The sequence below is a fragment of the Centruroides sculpturatus genome, unplaced genomic scaffold (assembly GCF_000671375.1).
Source record: "Centruroides sculpturatus isolate CEXI.00-Female unplaced genomic scaffold, Cexi_2.0 scaffold981, whole genome shotgun sequence".
Lineage (NCBI taxonomy): Eukaryota > Metazoa > Arthropoda > Arachnida > Scorpiones > Buthidae > Centruroides > Centruroides sculpturatus.
Window position 1 is genome coordinate 210649 of NW_019385906.1, and position 7948 is coordinate 218596.

The following is a 7948-nucleotide window of genomic DNA, read 5'->3' on the forward strand; positions in this document are numbered from 1 at the left end:
AAATTAAACATGATTTAGAAGGAAGGACCATTGAATATTTGAAAGAGGAATTGGAGAAAAGGCAATTATCACGAGTTGGTAAAAAATCTGAACTAATAGAACGATTAACTAGCGCAATGTTAAGTGAAAAAGAGAATGTTAGCGAAACTAACAAGGCAAAAGAGGAACAAGTCGTTAACGAATCTCCTTCCGAAGATCAAGCTGTAAATCCAAATCCTATGAATATGATGCAAACGCTAATGGAAAAAGTAATATTATTAATAGATAACCAGCAACAGGCAGTGCGAAACTTAAAGGAGACAGTTATTGAAGTCCAAACTGTACCTGATTTGACAAGTTCTCTTCCTGAATTTGGTGGTACTACTACAGAGAGTGCTGACGAATGGTTGAATTATATTGAATTGACTCGAAATCAACAGAGACTAGCTGAGACCCAAGTTCTTCCGCTAGCCATCAGCAAACTGAGAGGAGCAGCGAAAAACTGGCATAAAGCAATTGGTTACCAGCTTAACAATTGGACTGAATGGAAGACAAGCTTAAAAAGCGAATTTGGTAAAAGACTGACGTTGAGAATGTGGTGTGACAGAGTGAAAGAAAGAGAACAAAGACAAGATGAGAGTCTCACAGATTATTTCTATGCTAAGCTGTGTTTATTGCATACCAACTGTCCTGTAAATGTTACTGAAGCTGACGAAATTGATTATTTGCTGGACGGAATAAAAAATAAACAATACACAGTTACCATTGTTACTCATGATGTGCACAGTATTGCTGAACTACAACGTATAGCACGCAAGATAGATGAGCAAGAGACTGAGGCCAGGATGCATATGAAGACTCAAGTTCAACAACCTCATAAGTTCTCAAATAATACTAATGCTCGAGTAAAGGATCCGGCTATTGCAGTTGATTTTATTAAACGTACAGACGAGAAGTCAATAAGAAGAGACCCCAAGTGGAATGCTCAGATGCCTTTACAAATTACTCGATGTTACAAATGTCAACAGTTAGGACATCTAGCCAAGACATGTCCAAATGAAAATATTGCACAGACCAATGAATATAAAGCTGAAAGAGAAGTCTCAAAAGAGATTAAAGACAGCAAGAAAAAAAACAAAAGAACAATGCTCTAAACATCAATGCTAACGCTTGTAAAGTTCATAGCCCATATATTAATGTTGAAGTGTCAATGATAGGAAAGATAAGAGCCCTTGTTAATACAGGTTCATGTCGTACAATAATTCGTCGGGATCAATTACCTGATGGTATAAGGATGTTAGATGACAACACCACTGAGTTCACTGGCTTTGGCATGACAAAGGTGAAACCAATTGGATTTGTTGATCTACCTATTCGGTTGCAAGGCCAAGTCACCACAGTGAAAACGGCCGTGTTCGAGAACAACGCAGTTCCTTTGACTTTGGGAATACATTGGATTGGCCAAGCAGGAGTGAAAGTGATATTGAAGAAAGATAAATGTGAAATAGTCACAAGAGATGGTAATGTGATTGCAGCACAACCTCCCATTGAAGAAGCAATACAAGAATCATGCTTGTTACTTCCTAGTGCTGTAGCAATACATACAACGGAGAGTAAGACTACGTTTGAAGACCAATGGAACTATCATTCCCAACCCGAGGAATGTGACGAACTATCAAATCCAGAGGAATTCATACTTCAAAGTACAGAGAGCCAGGAATCAATGTTAAATGAAGAACAAAGGAAGAAAATTGAACTGTTAATTAGATAATATGACAGTATATTGCAAAATGAACCGGGAGAATATAATAGAGTTCATCATCGTATAGAATTGACAGACAAAACACCAGTAAGGAAAACACCATACCATTATTCTTGGAGTGATTGAGAATTTATTAATGAAAAAATAAAGGAAATGCTTTCATTAAACATTATACGAAGGTCAAATTCACAGTATGCATCTCCAGTCGTATTAGCCAAACAACTTCACCATGTTACGAAAAAAATACGACTTTGTATTGATTATCGGGACCTGAATAGCAAGACAAAACAAGACTCATTTCCATTACAAAGAATAGATGATATTCTAGATAAGTTACATAATGCCAAATATTTTTCGTCTCTTGACCTTAAGTGGTTACTGGCAAATTCCGATGGCAGAAGAAGATATACATAAGACAGCGTTTATTACAGCAGACGGATTGTACGAGTTTAACAAAATGCCGTTTGGATTATGTAACGCTCCAGCCACTTTTCAGAGGGCGATGTCAGAATTATTTCAAGGACAAGAAGGGATAGTACTTTACCTAGATGACATCATTTTGTTTCCATCAGATTACGAACACCAGAAGAAATTAATCAAAACAGTACTAACAATATTAGCAAAAGCTCATTTAAGGATATCACCACAGAAATGCCAATGAGGATTAAGAGAAATTTTTTGTTTGGTATACCTAATGAATGGAGATGGTAAACGACCGAATCTAAAGAAAACAGAGGCTGTTAGTCACATAAAAACACCTACGACCAAGAAACAGTTACCATCTTTCCTGGGACTTATGTCGTACTACAGGAGGTTTATTCCAAACTATGCCTTGATTTCAGCACCATTAAGACAAATGATGAAAGTAAACAGTCATGAATGGAACGAAGAAGCTCAAGATAGCTTTAAAAGATTAATTCAATGTCGGATTGAAGCACCTATACCTGCCCACTTTGACCCTGATGCTGTAACTGAGGTACACACTGATGCCTGTCAAGAAGGCATCGCAGCAGTACTTATGCAGGTACAAAATGGAAAGAAAGTTGTTGTTGAGCATGCAAGTCAAAGTACCAGTGATACAGAACGCATTCTTCATTCGACCGAGCTCGAAGGGGTCGCAGTACACTGGGCCATCTGTGAAAGATTTCGATATTATTTGATTGGAAAGAAATTTATCCTATACACTAATAACTGGGCAATCGGTTGTTTGAAAACTAAAAGAAAACTTGGACGAAAACTCGCTCGCATAGCTTTACAGTTACAGGAATATGAATATGATGTTAAGCATAAGAAAGAAGCTACAAACAAAAATAACTGTTACTAGTGTCTCTAGAAGATAGAGAAGAATGTTAAACAAAAGCTATTGTTTTGTCTAAAAGCAGTCGTAGCCGAGATGTAAGAAGTTTTTATAAAGAAATTCTGCGAGGAGAAGAAAAAAAAAGGAGGTGGCACTAGTTGTTTTTTTGATAAGACAAAGCAGAAAGATGGCTGCCTAGTCTTTGTACATATTTAATTATTATAATTAAAGTTAGTTCAGTAGTTTTTACCATTGCCTTTGACTTATTTCGAACAATTGTACACTCCATAAACACGAGTCGTACAATAATGTTAAATGTCATGTAAAAGCTACCCAAAACTTGAATGGGTTTAAATTTTGTTTGAAGGGTGAACAAACGAAACTTTTTATTGGGCAAACATGGGAAAACGGTTGGCAAACGAATGTCATAAATTATTTCGAAAAACGCAATTGAAGTGATATTACGTAAAACTGCCCAAAATTTGAAAGGGCTATAATTTTTTTTTGACGGACTGATAAATAAATTGCATTAAAAAACGCAAGTGGAGATGCCAACTTCACAGACGTAAAAATTCAACAAATCAATGTTTTGACATAAATTGGTATACCATTCGGTAATCTGTTTGTCAGAATAAAAGACAAATAAAATATCCACATTAATATCTATACAAAAAATTTAAGGTACATTCGTATAAAAAGATTTATTAGAAATTTTTTATATCTATTTTCACTCAATAGTTACAACTATAAAACAGGATCTTAAATGTTGGTAATAATATTGGATTACTGACTTGTTTACAAATTGATTAAAACAAAGTGTTTTCCCAATTGAAGCTGTATGTTAGAAGAAAGTACAATTCAAAAATCACAGTCTAAATGAAAAACTATCACAACTCGCTCAAAGTGCGAATACTGAATGATATCAACGCACCAACTTCTCACTTTCGTTCAAAAACGCGAAAATCTAAAAACGAAAGGAACTGTGGAAAACATTTGTAACGCACCATACAAAAAAAGGGGGTTACATAATGTTAGGGTTCAAGTACCAGGCCTGGATTTTTAAACTGAAAAGCAGTAATAATAATAATAATAATAATAATAATAATAATTTAACAACCACATATAAGTAACAGTTTACAATGAATATAATTTTTATTATATTGAAATAATAAAAAACAATTGGTTAATTGTACCACTAGTTAACTAATTGAATATTTGACAAATTTACTAAATAACAAAAAGAATCAACAATTACTCAAAAAATCATACTTCATATAATATCAAATCCAAAAATTTCACCTCCACCTCATAAAGAGACATACATCAAAGTATACAGCTTATGCTAATCGCTTCTCAGAGACGCGTCTAAATCGTTCGTCAACCAGGAGCTACATCACCAGCTGTATTGGATGTGCTTTCTTTTATCCAATGTTCAGTGTAGCTCCGCAATGTCCTAATTTACATGATTTTGCGTTACAGGATCAGTCACTAATGCAAACTAAGTCTGCCTTTTTTGACTTTGTTACATGTGCTTAGGAGTTTGTCCTTAAATAAAAAAGACCCCCGGAAAGAAAATAACTAACTAAAAATAATGTCGAAAAACATAAAATAACGGTCGTACATTGACTCCTTTACAAGTTCTTATTCCTCAAAAGGCGACAGTTATGTGCGCTGCTATATCGTTATAAATCGTCAAATATAACACTTTATAAGAAAAAGTTTTTAAAATCGATATTACATTTTAATTCAGTCATTTGCAACAACATCACAAATAACTGTATTTTTGGTGTATGTTTTTAATTAACTAATAACATTTGTAATTTCAAACAACAAATTTTATTAATTACAAACGAAAAATTGTGGAGAGCAAATGAAATGAAACCGTAAAAATAACGATTTAAATTTTGTGATTTTTAAACAAATTTTTTTTTTTATTTTACTTTTCGCGTATGTTTTTAATTAACTAATAAAATTTGTAATTTCAAACAACAAATTTTATTAATTACAAAAAAAAAATTGTGGAGAGCAAACGAAATGAAACCGTGAAAACGACGATTTTAATTTTGTGATTTTTAATCAAATTTTTCTTTATTTACTTTTCGCGATAAAATTTTTCATGTTTTGAATAGCAAGTAACGACATTTGCATTTGAAATTAGTTATTTTGAAAAACATTCATATATGCATTTATTTAAAAATAGATAATAAATTTCATAAAAATATTTAATTCTTTTATTGATGGCGAATTTATCTATAGGTAGAGGTGAACTATGTTCTCGTTATATTTTTAGAGTGAAAATTATTATACTGTACCGTTATAAATTAAAATAGGTAATTTAGTAGTAATAATTCATAATCAATAAATATTTTTGGCATATTTGTAAAAGTAAAATTTTTTTCTAACTTCAGTTTATATTTAAATATTACTGAATTCATTATAACTTTTTAGATCTCTGCAAAAGTAATCAGACTGTAATTGATAAATGCAGAAAAGAAAATAAGACATGTATTCCTACTACAAGAGATCCATATTTTAAGTGTGATCAGTGCTTGCCAGGATTTAAAGAGAGTGGAGATGATGATAACCATTGCATTGGTGAGAAACAAAATCTGTTTGAAAATAATAACTGTGAAAACATTTTAAATATCAAATTAGAAATAACAATGATATTATAATATAAATTACATTATGATAAATAATATTAAGTTATAGCTTATTTAAATAATGTAGCAATAGAAATGACTTTTTACTTTTAAAATGCAGTGATTATTTTTTAAATTTTATTATTATTAACTACAAAAAATTTATAAAAAGAAGTATTTCATTGTAATTAATACATAATGATGTTAGACTATTGGCAAATAAACGATTATGAAGTCACTTAACTTTTTGATATTTTAAATTTTATATTTTTACATTTATTGCTACAACATTTACAAGTTTTGATTATTTCTGATTAGATTATTGTGAAAAAAACGAAGCAGGATATAAGAGCTGCTCTGAAATCAATAGAGTATGCGAATTTTCTAAAGAAGAACCATTTTTTCGATGCACAGATTGTTTGAAAGGTTTCAAAGCAGATGATAATAATTGTGTCCGTGAGTAGATTTTTAACTCTTAGAAATTATTTATAAAAGTAATGTTAATTATATACTTTCTTACATACACGTACAGTGGAACCTCGGTATACGTCTGCTTTAGAATACGTCCAATTCGGAATACGTCCTGTTTAGACGAAACAAATTTTGCTCGGTATACGACTTAATTCAATTATACGCGCCATCTATGAACAAGTTGCACTATCGGTGTACTACACCAGACTATAGCGGCCGGATGGCAGTCTACCGTTCAGGGGAACCCGGGTTCGAATCTATACGGGTCGAAAAAACCCCAGGAATTTTTCGGGGGTGGTCTGTTCAGATATGTCGCGCCCCTTCTCTCACCACCCGGCAAACCCCATTGTGAGCCTGGCCGAACCCATAATGGGCTTGCAAAAAGAGGCCCTCTTAGTGTCCACAGGGTGGAAAGAGTTAAAAAAAAAACACCAGACTAGACGTTCGCGGTGCAGTTTATAACTTCGTTAAATTTGTTTTGATGTTAATTTTTAAGTAAAATTTTATTATTCTTATTAATCATGAATTGCAAAAAGGCAACAGAAAAATAAAAAAATGACTAGAATCACAACNAACCATAAAAAATGTATAAAAAGTTTTTCATTGTAATTAATACATAATGATGTTAGACTATTGGCAAATAAACGATTATGAAGTCACTTAACTTTCTAATTTTTTAAATGTGATATTTTTACATTTAATGCTACAACATTTACAAGTTTTGATTATTTCTGATTAGATTATTGTGAAAAAAACGAAACAGGATATAAGAACTGCTTTAAAAGCAATAGATTATGCGAATTTTCTAAAGAAGAACCATTTTTTCGATGTACAGATTGTTTGAAAGGTTTCAAAGAGGATGGTGATAATTGTGTCCGTGAGTAAATTTTTAACTGTTAGAAATTATTCATAAAAGTAATGTTAAGTATATACTTTCTTACATACAAGTACATACTATATTTGAAAATATATGGTAGTCCACTTAAATATCTGTTCAGGAGCAAAAAGAGATTTTTCCAGCATTTCAAGTGTGTACGCTATTGATGCATGTTCGTTTCAAGTGCTGAAATAATAACCGAAAACATTTTAATTTAGCAGGATATGCAAACATTTTCTCACTGTAAAGGATACGAAACAACATTACAGAAATGTAGACAAAAAATGAGTTTATTTTGTTACAGAAATATTGAAAACGACCGCCTTCAATATGAATGAAAAAAATGTACAGGTTGAACATGGTTGAGTATAGATGGCATGTAGCATTCTTGCTACAGCGATTTCACAGACGTCTCGTACAGTGTTGCCGTTCCTAGTACATTTGTACTTTTCTGGTACATTTTGCCCTTTCCAATAAATTGAAAGTACATTTAGATTTTTAGTACATTTTCAGTACATTATAATATTTCAAGTACCATTTACGGTACAAAATAATATTTCACGCCTTTAACGAAAAAATGAGAAAAAATGAGTTTAATAAAGTCTCACTAGTATCACTGCTTGCTAATTTAAATTATCCAATCACAACATACAAATGGTGTGTGTCCGTCGACGTCAGCAACATAGATAGTTGCACGTGTAAACGGTCTTGACTCAGTGGTCTTCTTTCACACATTCAGTTGTCAGCACATTCTCATCAAGACCTTGACAAAATTTTTATGCCACGTGGTCCAAACAATTTAACTCCGTCAAACAAAAAGAATGGACAGGTAAAGAAATCAATGATTTTAAGCTTTTGTCGTCAATAATATCAAAATATCCGTTAAGTCAGAATCATATTATTACAGAAAAAATTTTTAT

The 7948-nt window shown here is 32.3% G+C and overlaps 1 protein-coding gene across 1 annotated transcript in view; it reads left to right on the forward strand.

Annotated features, from left to right (window-relative positions):
* LOC111612507 (fibrillin-1-like) overlaps positions 1-7948 on the forward strand; it is a 150121-nt gene that overhangs the window by 53694 nt on the left and 88479 nt on the right. Inside the window, exons 4-5 of the mRNA XM_023353737.1 lie at positions 5487-5633; positions 6891-7028. The gene's annotated coding sequence lies outside the window, so the exon portion shown is untranslated. The remainder of the gene's footprint in view (positions 1-5486; positions 5634-6890; positions 7029-7948) is intronic.